The sequence below is a fragment of the Bombus pascuorum genome, chromosome 2 (assembly GCF_905332965.1).
Source record: "Bombus pascuorum chromosome 2, iyBomPasc1.1, whole genome shotgun sequence".
NCBI lineage: Eukaryota > Metazoa > Arthropoda > Insecta > Hymenoptera > Apidae > Bombus > Bombus pascuorum.
Window position 1 is genome coordinate 9,530,388 of NC_083489.1, and position 21,768 is coordinate 9,552,155.

The 21,768-nt window shown below is 42.0% G+C and overlaps 1 protein-coding gene and 1 long non-coding RNA gene across 6 annotated transcripts in view; one reads left to right on the forward strand and one right to left on the reverse strand.

The window, feature by feature from the left end:
* LOC132916389 (3-phosphoinositide-dependent protein kinase 1) overlaps positions 1 to 21,768 on the forward strand; it is a 408,115-nt gene that overhangs the window by 218,794 nt on the left and 167,553 nt on the right. The window lies entirely within an intron of this gene.
* LOC132916325 (uncharacterized) lies at positions 13,500 to 15,203 on the reverse strand. The gene is made up of 2 exons (XR_009660073.1): positions 14,949 to 15,203; positions 13,500 to 14,308 (listed from the first exon to the last, which is right to left on the reverse strand). It is a non-coding gene; the product is annotated as an uncharacterized LOC132916325 (long non-coding RNA).

Here is a 21,768-nt window from a genome sequence, read left to right on the forward strand (position 1 = left end):
CGTTCATTAACATCAACGATCGAAGATCGATCGCTCACGCACCTGTCTACCTTGCTTCTCGACACTCGATCCTTAGACTGATGAATAGGAGATGCATGGATTATGACCGACTAGGAGGCGCTTCGAACAGCTGTTTCGCTTTGATACTCACTTCCTAATTGACAGGTCGATGTAGTTTCTTTTGATCGGATACTAGTGTACAGAAGTGTTTTACAAGAAAGAATCATGTAAAATTCCTAGAACACTGTATTTTCAACAGCAGGTTGGACTTTATGGGAGAATAAACTCTTCGTTTTGGAGTTGTTAGAAGTTTTTAACTATGAGCCTATAACAGTATAAGAGACTGTATTGTGCGAAGAAGCTTTTCCGGACTAATCTAATTTTCTGAAACGTCCTGTATCATTTTTTGTATAAATTAGCGCATATTTAAAAGATAACATGGTGCTATTTGACGTCGTATGACCATTTCGATAGAAGGTTTTCCATAAAAGGTCTTTATTCGGTTCGTGAGGACTTCACAGAACGACAATGCATCGCCAATGGTGTAGGATTCTTCTTTTGAAAGCTTCTTAACTACGCCAAAAGTACGCAAAGGACGCTTTGTATTTGCCACCTGCCTATCTCTTAATTGTGCATTCGAGTCGCTCTCAATTCGACGCAAAATATATTCAAATCGCCGTATACGGAACGAAATGGTCGATTCCTCCGTTAAGCCATGTTCGCATAAAGGTCGCTCTTTTGGGAAGTTTACTCCGCTTTTTATTCGTAGTGGTTGCATTTCGTTAGCTCGTAGAACGAATGAATAAGAGGCTGGCTCTCAAGAATACAGAAGGGGTGAATTTGTCGAGTGGTTTAGGGCGATGCTTCGTGTAAAGAATATTCATTTCATATTTTTTCATCTTCTGAAAAATCAATATCTTTTCTGCTCGAGAAAATCGTTCGAGTCATCTGGATCATTCGGAACTGCTCGCATCTGGCTACCACTCGAACGCGTTCAATAAACAATGAACGTCGTCGGATATCCTTGCGTATCTGAGGTGAACGTGGCTGGCTGAGCAGGTGCAAACGTGGATTCGGCAGCTGCCGCTGCGTGAAAAAGGATTCCATCTCTTCTCTCCTCGGATCTACAGAATTTAACCTGGGTTAGCCGGGACCTTTGGACGCTGAGCTTACAATTTCCACGCGAACAAAAGATAACGTGGCGTTTCTGCAAGCAGCAGAGCTTCTATCTGTAACCGAAAACTTATTTCGAACTTTATCTGTGCTTTGATTCGATGCTCCAGAGAGACTTTTCATCTGATTAAAAAAGTTTAATTTCCAAAAAATATTTAACACTTCCCAAAGACATAGGATATTTTGTAAAGCGTACGATTCAAGCTTCGATTTTTCTCAATTTCAACACACGTTTGATTGTCTCTGATCTTTAACTAAAGTTGAAAAGAAATTGCTTCGAGGTTGGCTACTTTGAAATTATAACTTAAAAAAAGATAAACATATAAGTACTTAAATACGTCGTTGGTTATGAAAGTGTGTAGAAGCCGTTATGAACCAATCAACGTTTTGAAAATCATTTTATCAAACACACGAGTGTCAGAAAACTTTCTTATCGCGATTATGTACTTCGCACGAAGCAATCGTGTTCTCGCTTTATCGTGAGATACTTTTCCTTTTTTAATCGCAGCCTGTATTTCCTGACGACGTACCCTGTCAACAGAGAAAACAACGACAGCATGGAACACGTGTGAAGCTGATTAGCAATCACGTGTGCAGGCCGAAGAACGCTTCAGGCTACGGTGCTCGTCACCGTGATCACGATGGCTTTGTTTATCGCACGGCTCGCTGGGGCGAACGTAATAAACCGATCGAACGGATGGAGGGACATTTGGGTTACGCAAGCGTTCGCGCGCGATACATTCGATTTTTTTCTCGTTTTTCAAGGACGCCGCCTCGCCGTCACAACGATGCAATTAAAAACGGTCGCGTCTCGTTTCCACGGGGGCAGAGAATCTTTCGAAACCGGGACGGTGAAGGCGCGCGCGGATAAACGCGCGAGCGTGATTAATCGAGCCGAGGCGAGGGTCTACCGGAGGGTGGCGCGAGCTTTTTATGCGGGATCGCCCGCCTATCCCCTGCGCCATCCAAGGATTATATTTATAAAAAAACATAAAAAGGGAAGGAATCATTAATCCCGCACGAGTAGGCCGGGGAGAAAAGCTTTTCTCTTCTATTTTTACGGCACCGTTCTGCTACGCGTGGTAAAAATAAGATTCACGCTCTCGCTAGGGTTCCGCGGAGAAAGATTTTGTCCGCCAAGCTATCTTGTCGGATTAAAGTAGCTCGCCTGGTATTTATAAATTATAGATTATAGCTCGACGGTTTAGCGCCATCACAAGTGACATCAATAAATCCTTCTCATTTTAGATATCTAGAAGGATATAACTTTCTATTAATTTTTTTGCAACGTATCCAATCACGGATTAGACATCACCAACTCGTTCGTATTCACTAACCCTACACGATCCACTGTCTGCAACGGTCAATGAGAAATTACAAACTCATCAAATGTGTCGAGCATAAAAGATCCTCGGTCACCTTCTTGTCGTATCCTACAATTCTTTCCGTAATAAGATGAAACGAATTCTTCCATCCAATAACAACGTTCCAGAACAACTTCTGCCGTCCACGGTAATCGTACGTTCGGTCGTTTCGCCGATTTAATTACGTTCTTATCCGACGTTCCACAAGCTGAACGATTCGTTGACGATTCTCGCAAGTAGCTGGCGAGTTCTTGCCACGATTACGAGGACGGCCGCGTGCTTCGCTAATTGCTTCTGACTTCTACGAGTTATTGTCTCTTTTTGCCTTGGTACGATTATAAAATATTGACTGGTGTTAAAAGAAACAGTACAGAGAACTGGATGGAAGCAGCGAGAGTAAGGAGAAAAGAGTTCGAAAAAAGGAAAATAGAGGAAAGCGAAAGAGAGATAGAGAAGCACGATTAAGCAAAGAATTACGGAAGCTATTGAAGCCCAGTTATGCAAGGCTGCGGCAGGAGCGTAAAAACTAGGTACAATCGCAACGACTGGCGCCTCATAATGGGCATGCCTACGGCAAGTTATGGCGCGGCAATAATTGTTTCTTCGCGTTTCGTAAGCCCCTCTGTTGGTTCCCCGTTCGCTTTGCCGGTGTCTTCTTGCTCTTCTTCTGCGCCGTTCGCTCGACCAAGGGGCGGCGTGCCGCGAAACGTCGCAATTTAATTTCCATTAAATTTTACGATTGCATCGAAAGTGTTGCGCAGCACCGTTTCGTCACGCTATCATGAACTTTCGACAAGCGGACCACGTGATAGAATGTCCTGCAATTTTCACGGAGAAATCCAGCTACCTTCATCTTTTGATTTCGTTTAACTTCGTTCGAGGATCAAGGGGTTTGTCTTCTTTTACAGGAACGCGAACAAGCGAAATAGAAATTGAACCTGAATGCTGAATTTTAATACAACACTCGTACACAGGGTGTCATCGAAGCGGCTGGTGAAAATTTGTTGTCCTATTAACGACGAACAGAAGTCGTACAATTTATTGTCAGATATTTATAGAGTACTTGAAATTTACAATTAGCGAAGAAAGTTATTGAAAATGATTTCTTTTCAAATCCATGCAATTTCAATTCGCTCGTCCGTAAACGAAGCGAATATCTGTCCATTCGAATTCAGTATATGTCATTCTGACAATGCTATCTTAACTATCAGACGCTTGGATAGAGAATGTTTTCCACGACATAGTAATTTCAGTGTCACGATGACTTGCTCAGCCATAGGTACGCTACTATTACGTGTTACTCTGAATATACGTAGATAAAAAGTGAGAATAATGCTTGTAATTCTATGTAAGATGTTTTTCTGGCGTTATAACGTGAACGTTGTAAACAGATATAAGTAAAAACGAAAGAAACAAAGTCTAGAGTTCGCACGAATCAAGAATCATCAAGATCTAGTTAGGAAAGATAGAGTATGCGTAAGGTACTCCTTGAACGTTTGTTCATGCTGACGAATTCACAAAGTGTTTACCAAGGAGAAAACATCCCACTAATCTCGCTAAAGAAATAAACTAGACAAACTCGAGGATGGTATCCCGCTGGGGGTAGTCATCCACGTGTTATTTAGCAATTAAGCTAGAAAAATTTACCGAATGTCCAGCTGGACAAATTGTAAAGTACAAATTAAATAATACAAAAAAAATGTTCACAACGTAGTAAGGGAGAGGGCTTAATTTATGAAACGCTCGTATATTTTCAATTTCTTTTCCTACAACTTAGGTTAACGAAAATCAGCCAACCGTTTCGAGTTTCACATTTTTCTACACAAAAACGTACCTATCTCTGTATAAAAAAAGCATCTCTTCGTCTACGTTTACATATAGATTAAAATAAGGGACTAAAATAAACTTATTTGAGCGACACCCTGTATATTCATAGAGAAGAAGAAAAATCTACACAGCTGTGGGCTGTGGTGTTTTCGTAGTTCAGGGGCGCAGCTGTGTATGGGCGGAACATTCGACGAATTTTCTCCCAATAATTCCTCTTATCAGGGTGTTCGGGGACCTATCGTCGAAGTTATCGGACAAGAGATAAGAACATCGTGCTCCTAGAAATGCACGCGAAGAGGGCCGACTAGGTACACTTTAACGATTCTTCCGCCCCATCGGCTCCGATTACTGCTTAAGAGCCATGAAAAATTGTTCTGTTGATCGAATCTGTGAACCGAAGTTCACCGAGCATCGATCTTATCGGTACCAGATTATCGGTCCACCCTCTCAACTGACTTTTGGCTTTCTAAGTCATTTTCCAAAATCTTCGGTCTTCCGCCATCATATGTTCAGACCACCCCACCGAAGATCATCGAGGGGGTCGAACTTTCCTATTTCTACTCTACTTCCAGAAGCTCTTTAACAAATGACACATTTATTATACTTTTTTTTTGTTCACACAACCTTTTTTTTGTTTTAATTATTAGAAGTAATTATTTAGAAAGCTGCCGCTTTCATGAATTTCGTAAAAGTCAACGCTTTGAACTCTTGAACTCTTTTAGTTTTCGAGGTATTTGCAAAATACTGTCGGTACCACTACAGTGAATTCTGTCTGTAATTGTACGTCCGTTACAGCGTATGCGTTAGTATTGGTATGTCGCCCCACTTCAGATAATATGATACCTAACCCATATCTATATAAACTATAAACGAAAAATAATAATAATATAACGAAAAATATCAAACTATCGCGGACATATTATTATAGTCAGAATTCACTGCAGTAGTGCCGACAGCTTTTTGCAAATATATCGAAAATTAAGATCGAACGAAAATCATCAAAATCTAAGATATTGGCAGCTTTCTAAATAATTATCCTTTTCTTCACGCATGTCCATTTTTTTAATACACTTGATGACTGTAGGAAGCAAGAGAACGTTCGATGAATCGCTTACTATAGACGCCGAGAAAAGGTCATTAAGCGAATACTTTCGAAAATTACATTTTCGATGTGCATACCCGTCTATAAATCACGGAACACTTGCGAATTCTCGAACTTTCTTTTTCAGGATATTCCTCGAATATCCAAATATCGCTCAAAATATCATTCTACGCCTTTTATTCTTCGTACAACCAATACAGCGTTACGTTACGTGTAAGAAGAAGAAAAACAAAAAAAGAGAGGTGGCAGCGATAGCGGCGTATTAAAATTTCGCCTTGACACGGTTTCTAGTGGGCTCTCTTCGAGAAAGAGGTAACGGGATTAGAGGGACGATCGCGTTTCGCGCGCGATGGTTGCGAAAATCGCGGCGAAAATCATCGGCTTTCTTTTCTTCGAGCGTACGCTGCGCAATTCGCGGGCCCACGGCGTTGTATGAGCACGATGCATGCCACAAACACAATGATAGAGATTGATGTCACGGGCTGACTAGACTGTCCGACGCTCTTGGCCCGGTTCCCAAGAGAGCGACGCGATGCAACCTCGGGGCGTCGCGTGCCATCGTGGTTCACGCTTTTCGTTGGAAATCCCGTGCTTTCGATGGTGACACCGCGCGCCTCTCGACCCGATTACAAGACTGACTATCGGTTCACGTAATTCCTTGTAAGGCGGTTCGAAAGTGACGGATATGTTTACCAACAGAGTCCACGCGAGAGGTGACTTCATCGGTTTGGTGGCTTATGTACATATACGTACATATACGATGTCGTTGCGTGTATTCTGGATTTGAGCATATGGTAACTCCGAGTTGTAATGTAACCTGATCGATTGGGACACTTTTTGTGGCTGCAGGCTTGTTTAAGGGTCTCTTTATTGAAAAATGTTTTGGGAAACTTCTTTTCATTTTTTTTTTTTTTTTTTTTTTTTTGTGTGTGTGTGATAATCTGAAATCGTAATGATCGATGTTGATATTATTATGTAAATTTACTACTATGTTAGTCGACGGTGTCTAACAGTGGAAATAGGAATATATTCATAGTGTCGCTCTTCTCTTACACAATCGTAAAGATAGAGCAGACGGAGTTCCTTTATTGACCGAGTATGCCGGATCGTAGAGCATCGCTCGTTTATCAACATAGCGAAGAACGTAGCTACTACGTTTGCATTAAATTTCTTATGTTTGATAATGAAGATTGATAAAAAAGAATAAAGTACGCGAGTCGTGCGAGTTTCACGGCAGATACTCGTCGTATGTTTCTCAAATAAACTGTAGAACGTAGAATGTTGACAAAAAACAGAGTTTCCCACGCTGAGTAAGTGGCAATGGTCGCTTTCTGTTTGACTCACCGAACAACATTCGCGATCGTTGGATTCCAATTTCCTTCTGCTAATTCATATCGAGTTACTTTTAAGGCATTGAACGTTTCCATACAAATATTACGCGAAACGAATGGAACAAAGGTCTTTGGAATAACGAGCTCAAACGTTTGACCGTTTGACTCTTAATCCAACGCGACGCACTCGATAGAGCGTTGCTGAAAATGAGCACAGCAAAGTCATAGTCGACGAACGAGCGCGACTGTTAAAGGGTTAATCGACGCGACCCGACGAGATTCGTGTGTACCGAAATTGTCCGGCTGCTCATTGCCCACCCGTTCAATCTAAACCGTCGTCGGTCCGCAATTGCTTTCTCACGCTGCATGCCTGAATTGGATGCCGGACCTAATGACACCGCGAATCGAGTACACTTTTTTAGCCTAAACGCGCGTATCCATATCTGACTCTGAGATACACGTAATGATACGTATTAGCGTCTGTTGCTATCTCGAATTAGATTTTGAAATGTACTGCTCAAAAGTTACTGCGATCGATTTTATAAATTGAGAAAAGCGAGATATTAAAGCTTTAAATTCTATGTTGGAATGTACAATTATTTATGGCATCTCTCGCTTTGTAAGAAACTGAGAACTAATTATGCAGCTGGATCGTGAAATTGAGAAATGCACCTGGATAATGAAACTGAGAAATGTAAAAAAGGTGTAAGAAAGGACGCACGGGCGTTTCATTGTCTTTGATAGAGCCGAGGTTCCCATCTGATTTCCTTAACGACCTCCATTTTCCTCTCCGAAATGAAGCTCATAACAGTCGGTGGAGCTCGCTTAAACATCCATCCGCCATTAAATAAATTAATCCAGAGGCAAGTTGCACGCCCTAAAACGCGTAAAAGTTCCTCGAGGCGTGTTTCCATGATGCGGTAATCCCTGCATATTTCAACAATTTGAACTTGGTACAACGGGCCGAGAAAATGGATACAAGAGAGTTTCCTTAACGACTCCATTCCCTCCCGAAACTCCGTATCTTGAAATTCTTCGCGACATTCTGCCGGATACGATGCTTGTTGCACACGTATTTTTGCGTTTCACGAGCGAGGTGTCGGCAAAAGCGAACCAACCGCGCACAGGTGCGTCCGTTCCTGTTAATTAATGCTAATACGGATAACGAGTGTTGGTTACTTTGTAATTCGACGACGGTTTAGCACCGCGAAAACCGTTATCCGGACTTAGCCGAAGGATTTCACCTTTCTTTCTCTGTTTTCCCCCCGGTGCTTTCCGTGGTAACTGCGATGGGATAGAAATGCGCTAACTGGGACAAAGAGGCCATTAATCTTGCCATTCTCCGCTATACCGTTTCATTAGATTTTAGCGCTGCTTTGTGTACACTTGTCCGACATCGCGACAAAATTCCAAATGATGATCATCGTTAGACTCGTGTATGCAAACGTCCACGATTAGACGCGGAGCTTCCTGTGTGTTATGTATATACATCCTCGACTTTGCTCGAACTTAACGTCCCAAATCGTTTAAATGAACGGTATTTATACAAGTTTTCGGTACAATAGGGATCAAAGGCCTTAGGTATAAGGCACGTCCCTTTGGAACGTTATTCTAAAGTTACTCGCTTTGTTATTCGAAGGATCGAAAGGCAGATCTCCTGATTCTTAACTCGGACTTCTTTAACCGAACCTCTCTGGGCTTCTTTTCTATTTCCAAAAATACTTCATCTTCCTCTATTTTTAGTTCTTTCACCTTCACTTGTAGTTAAAAGAGAAACGAAAGAATAGAATCAACTGGATAACTCCAAGACCTTGACGTTCAGTCTATACTTTGCCTATAAACATGTCTATAAAACAAACTTCTCGTCGAGCTCGGTGTCTAATCGCGAATTCCAGTCAATTCCAGTGGCGAATAAGAGGGCGTATTTTAATAACAAATTCCTCGGTCCGGAGCGACGCGTGGGCTTTCTATTCGAATAATAGATTCGGTCAGTGCGTCTACCTTCCAGGAAAATTCCGATCGTGCTACGTTTACAATCGACTCGCATTCCTTCGTGCTCCGCGTCAGCCACGGATCGTCGGGAACATTGACGTAAGAATCTGATGCATCGTAATCGACTCTTTGGATTAGCGCTCGATCTTTCGTTTCTGAACGACCATTTCGACATCGTATCTTCTAATTATCAATGAAATCGACCGTTTCCAGAGACTTGAGAAATCCTTAGATAGGATTAACAGCTTGAAGTCGAAATTACGTCTCGTTAAGCAATTACCTCGTAATTAAAGTCTACTATAGTGATTTGAGCGAGACAAAAGTGTGGTAGATCGTATTTTATGAATAAAATATATACTTTTGTCTTATCCGCATTTGATTAGGGCGGTCACGCGGCATAAAAAAATGTTAAAATTGATCGTTGGATAAACAAGGAAAATATGGGAAAGCTAAGAGAGATACTAGAAAAGAACATGTGTAACGGCGGATAATATGGAAACGAAAAAGATGTGGAGCTATTGAACGCAGTGTTTATGAAACAATAATTCCAATTACTACAATCTATTTCTTCATACGTTAAACAATACGCGACGAACGATCGCGTGGCAGTAACCTGAGGCAGCGGTTCCAAGTAGGAATGTTAAGTCCGAATAGAGAAATATTATGCGATTCACACCTGTTCAAATGAAAGCAAGCCGCGTCAGGGCGTTTAGAATTCCTCGGGACAAGCGTCACGCGTCGCATTCCGTGTCGCGTCGCACGTTCACACATCGTACCCGTCGCCGCTACTTTGCTGTCAGTTTTTAATCGGATCGAGTTGACATTCCTGCGGCTGACGGACAATCGGCTCACTAGCGATCGTGTAGATAGCAAGGACGGCGGCTGATTAAAGGTAGTTTTCATTCAGAACGAAAATTCTTGCGTCATCGGGAGCTGATCGATCTCTAATTCCGAATACTTCGACCGGAACAATAAATAGTTTCATGTCTGCGGTCAGAACGACCTACAAGTTTCTCTAGGTACTATCTGTAGCAAGGAACTTCAATGAGATATTATCGATACGTGTTTTCATTCATGGCGAAGGATGTAGACCTCAAGAAAAGTTTCTAGCAAATATTTAATCTTGAATATTCAATGCCATTTTCGCGATAAAATACTTGTCGGTCGTCTTACGTTCTCTTTCAGTTTCTCTGTTTATCAGTTTATTATAAGATCGTATAGTTTTACCGTTATAATATTTCACTTTTCGTTACTTACACCGTATTCTGTGCAAAAAATGGTTGTAAAGTTTGGAGAGATCGATCTCGATTATTAAAAGCAAGGCAAATGGCACGGTGGCGAGACGCCTTGCACGAGAAAGTACATACGTTGCCGATACAAATTGCTTGGTTGATTCATATGTAATTCGCGAATAATAATTTACGCGGCTCTCTAATTACATCCACGCTACTCTGCCTCCCCCTCCCCCTCGAAGTGTACTAATAACACCAAGACAAGGGGTGGCTGGTGTACCGTTTTACAAATCTCGCATTTACATTTACGACTCGTAACTTACGAGCTAGCGGCTCGTAAAGCAACTGAACGTTAACGATAATTGCGCCTTGGGTCACGCTCGCCTCTGTATACCGTTTCTGATAAATTCTAACTTTAATTAATTCGCGCCACCGCTTGCCCTTTCTCGACCTTCCTTCCACCGTCATGTAGTCGTCTCGTCCGGTTTTCGTTTCTTTCTGCGATACGCCATCAACTCTAAAATGTCACAGATATCTTCTTTTATAAGAAAATAGGGTTGCCTCTGTATCACACCATTCCCTTCGACTGTCGATGTATTATTCGAAGAATTGTTATTCAGATACTAATAATTTCGAGAAATGTGCGTTGTGAGGGTAGCCATAAGATAACCGTTACACCAGATCAAGTAGTAAATCCTAAGCGTCAGGATACTAATTCAAAGCTTATGTGAATCAGGTGGAAGGTTTCACGAACCACTTTATAGACCTTAAGCCAGCGGTATCGTGATCAAGAACACACCGATCCATAAAAGGGTCGAAGAGCATGCATCCATTATGTCGACACGTGTTTCGCTAATGAATTTAATTTCTAGCAGCCAGCACGCGTAATCGTCGCTCGTTTTCACGCCGTAAAATTAATTAACTACAGGATAAATTTCGCGGCGTAACGCGGCCTTCGAGAAACCGCCTCGCGACAGATTTAATCGTGATTTATTAACACCACGATCGCCCTTACGAGGAGTCGCTTTTACCGGCACGGTTGATTGTAATCGTAATGCACGCAGTTATTGTTGGCCTCCTGTAGAGAGCAAGATTAATGAGCCCCGCATTAGAACCGCTATCGACGCGCCGCTTCTTCTATCGTCTTCATCCTGGTGACACGTTTTCTTTTTCTTTGCAGCCTTTAAGCACCTCATCGATAATCCATCACTTTTAATTGAACCGGAAACCCTGCGTTGGAAGTTTGCTTACCGTTTCGTCTATAATGTCTTGAGATGTTTGATTTAAAAAAGATATGCCACTTTTGAAGAAAAAAGGAAACTAAGAAATTTGGGCTACATGAATTTACTGCTACTTAACCGCCACCTAGAATCATACTATAAACACTTATAATCCCAGTTAACAGTACCAAAATAATTTACTTATAATTCTCAATGAGAATTCATTGTAAAAATTCTACCAAATAAAATGAAAAAAAAAAATCGCCATGAAAGTTCATAATCCATTAGGTCGTCCGAAAAGTTTCTTTCGTTCTATAAGGAGATAATGGATGCACAACATTTTCCGTTTTATATTATTTTATCAAATTACGTATGATCCATTTTCTTCTATCAAAATAAAGATCATAACGTTCGACAGATTAGGTTTCATGTTTGTATGAAGATGCGTTGTTGTAAATGACGTGTCTGTAAAAGAAAGACACTTTTCGGACAACGTAATATAATAAATATTATTCCTGCATTGGAGCTTCGCTCTAAAGACTCGGAAGGAAATCTTCCAGAGAAACGGAAAATTTCGATTGGATACTTCGAGTGGAATTTCGCGTCGATTCTTCATCCACGAGACGGAGAGGCGCGCACGAAATCACCTTCGTTGTAATCGCTGTCCGTCTGGCTGGAAAAATTTAATTATGACGACGGCAACGTCGTCGTAACGGTGCGAGGTCGGTTATAACGGCGGACAGTAAAACTTTCCGCAGCTTCCAATTACGATATACTAATACCAGAGGCCGAGGAAGGGTAAGGAGAGCCAGGCTTTTCTAATAGCGTGGCGTAAAATTCAATTTTATGCCGGAGTAAACGCGATATCCGACGCGATTCACGCGGATAGTTTCGAAAGTTCGTCAGTAAAAAAAAAAAAAAAAACGCGATCGACCGGCATTGATCGACCGAGGTCTTCGATACAAATGTTTATATCGCGTGACTTTAAATTAAAAACCACGCAGTGTTTCGACCGAGACCAAACCGATTTCGATCGCGACTTATCCGGCTAAGATAAAACAAAACTAAAGAAATGTATTTCTATACATTAGCGGGTAGAAATTAGCAAATTCTGTTAATCGGTCATCTGTGTTTCGATTTACGAAGAAATCTAATCTTATTTCGCAAAGCGTGTAACGAAATGTTTTGGCGTCAAACGGAGTTTTTAAGCTGAAAATGGCAGCCTGTAAGACCGCGATTTATTCGGTTTAATCGAAAGTAAAATGTGATTTATGGATAAATTTTCCGACAACTCCCAGACGATCACTAGCTATATGCATAATAGCTTCTATTACGTATTCACCGACGACTATTCTGTGTTCTATTCGATAATCGTTTTAATTAATTCGTCACGTGACTAATTACGATTCCAACGATGTTTCTCGAATCTATTCACCACGATCGAAATCGTAATTCGAAGCATTATACTTCGCTATTGTATCTCTGTCGTAGTGCGTACGGTTCACTGACTTTAGTCGAAAGTGAAATTCATCGCCTATAAAAAGAACGACCATTGTCTCGATCGATTTCTGGAAAAATACTCAATTTCCCGGTAATCGTGACTTCATTACGTATTCATTTACCAAGCTATGAAATATCGCTCATTAACGCGGCTGATTACGACTTCGTCGATACTTTCCGGGTTCATCGATAACAAAAGCACAAAACTTCATCGTCGTTTCTTTTCCCGGGCATTTCCCTGTCAACAAGCTTTGGTAGAGAACTCTCGTGCAAAATTTCACGTAGACCATTTTTGACTACTTAGTATGCGACTCTATAACAATAACACTTTGCTCAAAAAAACTCGTAATTTCTGCTTGTTTACGTGAAATGCGTAAGTTTCTCGTCAAACAGCTATCCCGATTTTACCTGCTCGCATGACTCGCGTCACGTAACTCGTTTACTGCGTCGTTTTAACGGGAAAGAATCTACCAATCTACCCGAATCTCGAAACGAATGTTCTCATGACTGTTTCCCAAATTGTTGTTGTTATTTGTCAACCGTTGCGGAAGACTCCGTAAACTTTATTACAGAACGAGATCAAGTATTAAGTTGCCGTAATCACGCACCAAATGAAGTGTACTTTACACATGTAAAAACGAAAAACAAATTTGTAATAGTCGGTGTGTAATTGCAATCCAGCTGTGTTCTTCCGTCCCTTTTTCCATATGATTCCTTTGAGTCGGAGGTAATGTAACAAGGTCAAGATTTGCCAACACTTTGTACAGTAAAATTTTATTTATTCGATACGAATGGAGTACAAGACGTGCCGGAAAATTGGATCGATCGGATAACAGGAATCCACTAGCTTTTCTTTCCTTCTCTGTTTGTCATTTGTATAATCGGAATTAATTTTCGTACAACTGTCGGATAATAAAAATTCAGGAATATATTCGGGAATTGTGATGACACTGGTTTGGATAAACGGAATTCTACTGTATTTTAACGCTCTCCTTCAACGGTACTGCGTCGATGTATTTGAACGATTCCACGCAAATGCTCAAATTTCCATAACGTACCATCGGCAAACCGCGAAACAAGCACGTAGAACTCCGAATTCCTGCGAATCGGAGACACGTGGTGGAACTATGCACTGTGCAAATCTCGTTCTTCCTTTGCACAGTTATCAACCAGCTAATCTGCCGCAGCACATATCAGAAATGAAAACGAAAGATTTTTAGCTGATTGTGAGTCTTTCGACTTGGCGTGCCCTTGACAGGGTAAGATAGAATTCAGCAACGAGCGGGAAAGAGTAAGAACAGCCGTAGACACCACGTGTCTCGTCTAGACGAGATTGCGAGAAGTTTATAGTCATGCTTGAAGTTATATTCGCGTCTATCCTTCGTTCCACACCTCCAAGCCCCGTTTTTCTCCGTATCTCGCTTCGGCTTCGGATGACATCGACGTCTGTCCGGCATCACTACCACCCTGTAACACGAGAGGGCCGACTTCGTTCCTCTCACGGCGTATCTTGTACGTTGCGACATTCGTCGCTGTTTCCTCGTCACTAACATTTTGGGAGATTCTTCTTTTTATTTGTGTTTATTTTACAATCAATTCTCGTTAGAGAATTTTAAGTAAATTTATCTGGCGTGGTACTATGACATGGTTAATAAGTGTTTATACTATGTTATAATAACTGCTTAGGTCTAAGGAGTAATGTCTTTTTAGCCTGCGGATCTGTGCCGACGTGTCGAGTAGTTGAGTAATTAGAGGGTTTTGGTGGTTGTTAACTCTTGTGCTATGTCTATTGCTGAATTTGGATAATTCTTCTTTGACCGTGGGTATCTTAAGGTCGTGATGTATCGTTTCGTTGGTGACGTACCAAGATGCATCTATCAGGGATCTTAAGGTTTTCGATTGGAATTGTTAAAGAATTTCTATGTTGGAATTACTTACTGTTCCCCATAGTTGGATTCCATAGGTCCAAACAGGTTTTAATATGGCTTTGTATAGTGTAATTTTACTTTGCGTGTTTAAGTTGGAGCGTCGGCCGATCAGCCAGTAGAATTTTTTAAATTTTGCTTTGAGTCGTTTGTTTTTATCTAAGATATGTTGCTTCCATGTCAATCTTCTGTCCAGAATCATGCCCAGATATCTGACTGACTCTTTATCTGGAATAGGTATATTGCTTATCGTCACCAGTGGGCAATTTTTGGGAGATGCACGATAAATATCTAACTGTCCGGATACGGTGGATGAAGAGGATGTTCAAGGGCGTTGCCTTCTTCGGAACGAAGGAGAAATTCCAAACGGTAGATAACTATACGTAATTCGTGTTAACGAGAAATTTAAGGGTTTTAATGTTTCGAGCAGAAGAGAAATTAGTTTCGTCATAGGTAGCGATTGACAGTAATTTTTCGGTGAATGTCTGTTGTTACGGTGGATTTACGTGAGACTTGTTTTACTTGTTGACGTGTTTCCGTGGCTACTTATCGTACATCATAAAAGATATAACTTAGAAAAAACGAAGCTGGCACCCCGCTGGGGGTAGCCACCCACATGCTATATTTATTTTTATTTTTTTTTTTCTTCATCAATAAGATATAACACTTTACCAAATGTCCATAAGGACAAATTGTAAAATAACCAAAATAAAATAAAAAAAAAAAACATCATACATCTCTCTCTCCTCTGACGATTCGTCGTTAATTTTCTACGCTTTATAATACGATTTTTACGAATCAATAACGTTTACTCTCGTTTAACGATCGTGTGTGGCGCTCTGTTTTAAGAAATTCCGATGAGTCCTAATAACCTTCGTCCCAGCCAAGAAACCGTTGTTTTCCCTAACAACATCCACACACACTCGTAGAGCTACCTCGATCCCAATTTCCAGGAACAAAGTCGAAACACGAGGACCAGGTCCGTTGGTTTCGTTCAACAAATCAACCCTCGAGCACGGCGGTTCAGAGATCAAACGCGGGACTCCATTCTGAAAAAAGCAGAATGACTGGTCAGAAGAGGCTGAGTGTCTAGCTCGTAACTCGAAGCCGGTGAATCACGATGTCGGCGCCTAAATTTCTGAAAGGGTTCCCGTCTAAATGGCGCTTGGGCTACTTCGGAGCAGGATGCTACAATACTACGCGTGAACAACCTGCTCGACCATGTTGGGCCGCGCACGTACAACACCATGAAAATTCATCGACAACGGCCCCTTTTTTCATTGAGTCTATACCTCAAGTCACGTATCCTGGTGTTGCTTCTTGATCAGAGTCTCGTGAATACGCGTGTCCTCGATCACGTTCCGCGTGAACGCGGTGTAACGCTTCGCGGACGATCCGGAGCTGTGGTCGAACGCAATTTTGTGCGCCGCGGGAAAAACGCGTCTCGGTTTGATGTCGCAGATGAATCTTCGAAAGGTGGTTGGCTAGTCGCTCGAGTATGTTCGATAAAAACTATCGTTGGATTTGTTCCGTACTTTTTTCCAGCAAGTTCCTTTTGGAGCACTTCTTCTATAAAACATCTTGCAAGAATCTTACTTGTTAAGTTATGGTTACAGTGGATGTTCTGACAAACACGAATACGTATATATGCGAAGACTGCAAGAAACAACACGACAAGTTATACTTTTGATTTTTTACTGGACAGCAATTTTAAAATTCATTACGTTCAATTTTCAAATATTGTCTGTTTAAAGAATATTACTTGTCATGGTGATAAAACTCTGATCTTCGTATAAATCCTTACGACTGTGTGCATTCCGGTCTACGGTTGTTTCGTCCGTCAGATCAGCAGTTCGTCAGCATCCATCGTGATCATAATCTCACAAAGGTGGTCAAAGATATTTCTTCTAGAGGCTAAAATTCTTCCAACCCATTTGTACGACATCGTTTGTGCGTTTGTGCAAGCTACGAGGTTTTATCGGATAGTAAATTAAATGGTGAAAGATAGAAGAGAGGCTAGAGGTGTAAAAAAAAAAAAAAAAGGTGAATAGGGGCTGCGTATTTGTGAGAGACTGTCGGTTCGCTTTGGGATCTTAATGAGGCCCGCGAGCTCCTAGCGGCTACTCTCTCTGATGGCAAACAGGACCTATGAGAGAACGGAGCAGCTCGGGACACGGGTAAACAGGATCCTAAATCAGCCGGTATCCCACTATGGGATATCGTTATCGCACGATCTTCCGAGAGAAGCGTTTCTTCAATCGACTGGTCTGGAAGCTCAATGACGGACCGAAGGCCTTTCGGAACCATTGTACTCTGTTTTTCCAATTTGTTCTTGGAAAAACTTGTAAAAAATTTCGAACGATTTATTATGGTTCTTTTAAATTGGCAGGTAAACTTCGGGATGCAAAGGAAGAGAAGCGTTTCGCATGCCGTAACGGGCCTTTAACTTTAACGGATGTAGTTTCCTGTAACTTTCTCTGTTCATCGATTGCAAATATTGGTATTTACCTTGAAACGGTAGTCTCGCACGAAAATTTGTAGATATTTCGTTAGGCTACTATGTCAGATACATTTTTTGTAACATAATTGGTAGTTATTATACGTTTTTTTGTTATTGAAAACAAAGATCCTCAAACTATAGAAAGAAACTTACGCTTGTAAATAGAACTCGTCAACAAAAATATGCAAAATAGGAATCGAAGGAAAATTCGAAGATTCCTGGAAAGACGAGAAAAGGGACGAAAGAAGTAGAAAGGAGAAAGCTGAAGCGTATTATCGTGGGAAAGAGAAAAAGGAAGAGAGAAATTCTGAAGTCGTCGGCTTGGCTCTCGGATTCCTTTGTTTGGTCTACGCTCCGTTGCAACAGACGGATAAGAAACGACGTGCTAGCAGGCCGACAGAGTTTCTCGACTCTGCTGTCGGTTGGTGGTCCCTCACGAAGAGACGAATGGTATGCGGGAATCGTGGGTCCGTTTGCCGCGATGGAGAGAAAGGTGGGAGTCTCAAACGGGTCAGGTGGAGGGAGGCAGCGGGCCCGAACGGTTCCCATTCGAGGCACTCCGGCTCGGGGAAGGGAACGAAACCGTGGGGGTCTTGTGAATGAATCTACCTGCCCCTTCCTCTTGCTTCGTCGCTCGACGCGGCGGTGCTTTTGGTCTGCACTCCGATTTCAACCTGGAATTCTCTTTTCCTCCTTTTTCTTCTTTTGTTTCTTTCCTTCTTTCTTTCTTTCCTCTTCGGTCTCTTTCCTCGTTTTTTTGGTGCTTTCTCTGTCTGCTCGACCCATCTCTCCGCTTCGTCGGTCGTCTCTTCCCGCGCGGCATTTCTCAGCCACTCGTTGTTCGTGGAATTTCGTTGTAAAGGTGATCGAAAGCGAAGATGGGCCTGCGAGGGAGAAACGGCTGCGTGGGTAGAACGTGTGAACACGAACCGACACCCGATGCTCTTTCGAGCTCGGCTTAACGCGCCTTCCATTTTATGAATCGTGTAACTGTTAATGGAATATCACTGAATGAAATAGTTTCCCCATTTACCGATTTCACCTATCCTAAAGTAAACACCGTAGGCAGCTATCTTATTTTCAAATTAAGTTATCAGTATCTATGATAACGAATTAACTCGTCGTACTTCTTATCAGCTTCGAATTCCAAAATAACCAACAATCTCTTGCACAAGGGATCGAACTTTTCGAGATAATCGATCGGTCCATCGACATTCTACACTTGTACAACAACGGGGATCGGTCAAGCCGAAATTCCTTTGGCTCGTTCTCTTTCTCAAGCCTGTTTCCCATCAGACTTCTTGGTATTTGATGGTACAGCCGATGAACGGTGAGGCCGGACCTCGTCAAAGAGGCTGCGTAGGTTGCGAATCGGTAGAAACGTGTGAACGGAGCCTGGTGAAGATTATAGAAGACACCTGTTGGTGGTCGTCGCTGTTTCTCGTAAATCTGTCCGACGTAAACGTTTCTCGACCGCTGTTATTGTATCGCCGGTGATTTGTGTTCGGTTATTTTTAAATTTTCTCTGGAATTCCCGATTCCTGACCCGTGTTTTCTTTCTTTCGCGTCCGTTTGTCCCTTGCGAAACTCATTCGAACCTCAAACATTACTCGTGTTTCCGTTTCCTGCTTGCCACTGTCGCGTATTTCATCCATTTGCTCCCTGCCACGAAACAGAAATTAATTTTACCCCCGAGAAAAAACGAAGGGAAACGCGAATCTCGAGAAAAACGAAAAAGAGAGAGAGAGTCGATGGCAAATTGGACTAGCGAACGACGCGAAGTTTCCGGCAAATGGGGCTGAGATTAAAGAGACTTTTCCATCGTTTCCAGTTACCACCACCATCCTCTCCTGTTTCCAGTTCGATGTCGCGGACGCTTGTTCGAAAGGAAATTAATGAGCGTCGAATTTCCACAGCGTGTCTCGCTTGCCCCGTTTTCACGGAAATTATGCGCCAGTGATCGCATAATCCGTCGAGATGTCCGGTGCACGTGCAAGAGAAGTCGTTTGCATTTCACATCGAGCCCCTATCCTGGAAAAACAAGCGTTTCACGGGCTAGAAAGGAACGTCACGTCGCATCGTGGCCGTTTGTTTGCGTGGGACCACCGTTGAAACGCATCGCCGAACACCGTTGAAAAAAATGCAAATCGACCCAAAAGGAAAGACACCGGTTTTTCCTCGCTCCAACATAGTAAGGAACTGTTTGGCAATCGGCTGCCCCGTACTCTTTTGTTCATTCCATCTTCCCTTCTGTTCTCTCTTTCTTCTTTCTTTGCTCTCTTTTCAAACTACGTTACCCGATGGAGCAGCGACCTAATCTCCATTTTCCAGCGTCAACCGGCGTGTTCTTTTCAAGATCGTGAATTATGGACCGGCACGAAAAGCTGCTACATACACATCGGCGCGTTGCGCGCGGACCTAACTAAATGGTAATCGACGACGATTTATCTTCGGGTTCAATCGCGCTTACCGCTGCATCCCGACTTCACCCCCGGACTATTCCACGTCATTGTTCGATCTGTGTAAGAGGCACCTGCCACTTGTTGAACTCTTGAAAAACAGAAAACTCTCCGTGTCCCGTTGAGAAATCCGTCACCGATGCCGGCCGTGTATTTCTGTCAGGGTTGAAATCGAAACTCTCTCCGATTCTCGTTTGCTCGAGACGATGGATTTTCGTCGAGAGACGGACATCCCTTCCCAATTTGTTTAGAGAACACGTAGATTTTTCGTTAAAGAGGACACCGTCGGAGGAATCGACCGAATCGAAACTCCTGCGTGTCGATGCGCCCGAGGAAAATCGTTCGTTCTAGAATTTTATTTTTCCTCGCGTTGATGTTCCGTTTATTATAATGATTTCTAGATATCGAGAGAAACTTCGAACAGCTGGAAAGCGCAGAATAATTCAACCGTTACACGTATTTTGCCCGGGCATAGCGTATGACTATTCATCCGCGTCTCGGCAGGTACGAGGTTCGCGATCCAAAAGACCGGAAGACGTTTTATTTCCGATAATTGGCAATCGTCGGGCCGAGATCATTCGGAATGCAACGATGTTAATCAATATCACGGGGTGGCCAGTCAGTGGTGAAAAGTTTCCATCGAGGTATTTTAACGATCTTCCGTGAACTCGCGATCTTATTAAACGAGCTCGAGGGGTCTTATTAAAATTTCTTCGCCGACGCGGTTGAAAACAGCATCAACCGAGGATACTCGTTGAGTAGAATTCTGGACGTTTAATTCCAGATAATTGCTACCACGTATACCGACTTTGAAGCGAAACTTCAAATTACCGGGTCTTCTCGTGCCTCTTTCACCCCTTCAAAACCGTTACTCCTTCGAGTAGCGTTGCTCATTGTCAAACATCTCCCGGTCGATATCTTTTTTCTTCCTTTGATATACTTTGCCACCAACGACGAATCTTATTATTCAGCTGCTTGAAAATTAAAAATTAAATGCAAATTTTTTTTTATTTTCCGTTTGTCGATACCTGGTGTAAACTATGCTCGTCGCCATTAATGTTGTTGTCGGTGGTTAATATCGAGAAAATATTTTTCTCTTCGATGAGTCGAAGAATGGGAAGAATCTATTAGACATTGTTTACACAATTATGCTTATGATTTAAGAGTCGTTGAAATGTCTCTGACGGTGTTTAAGGAACCCAACAGTAGGCTACTGGTATTTGAAAAGTTTCTAGACGATCGAGGGAAATTTATACGGCCGATTCAGAAAATATTGTTTCCTGCAGCGATGACACGAGCGTCGCGGAAGTCGATAAGCTTGAAAAATGATTCGCGAGTCTCTGTGGCCCGTTTCGTCATCCCAAATCTTTGCTACGTGGAAGTGACTGCTATTTGACTGCTGAGAAAGAAGTAGCACGAGTAAGTCGAATTTCCAGTAGGCTAAAAGTTGTCTCGTGAAAAGGGCAGTCGTCGAAAAGGACGAACGTTTCGTTCGATGGTGCATGAACCGATTGGTCCCAATCATTTCTCACGACCGCGTGCTGAGATCATTTCTTCCTTCGATAGTCTCGATATCTGTGCAAACTACAGAGGAGAAATATTTTCAAGGAGAATGGGAATAATCTAAAGTAGCAGGAAAATAAACAGAATGTAAATTGTGGTCCAACATATGTCATTGAGGGATAAATGAAGACATCGTCAACAAACAGAAGTTAATGATTATTAACAGGAATATTCGAGTTTGCAAGTATAAGCCTAACAACGGTGGTTATTTGCTATGAAAAATCTACCGAAGCGATGACAGAATAAATGTATAAGTAGACACGTTCCGATATCGCCTATTACTGACACGCTCGACTCTCAAGATGTCGGTTGTTGTACATGCGAGGTCCTACTAAGAATTAATGACTTACAAGTAGAAGAACAGAATATCTCCGAGACAGTTTTCAATTAAGAACTCTGTATTTCCTCCGACGAGCTCTGTCAACCATCTTGTCGTATTGAATATTACATAAGAGACAACAATTATGAATCGTACATTGAAATTGGTTAAAGTCGATATTTATGATATTAACTGATGTATGGAATACCCACATTGAGCAATCTCTACCAACTTATACGCTCGTTGATACGCAAATATACA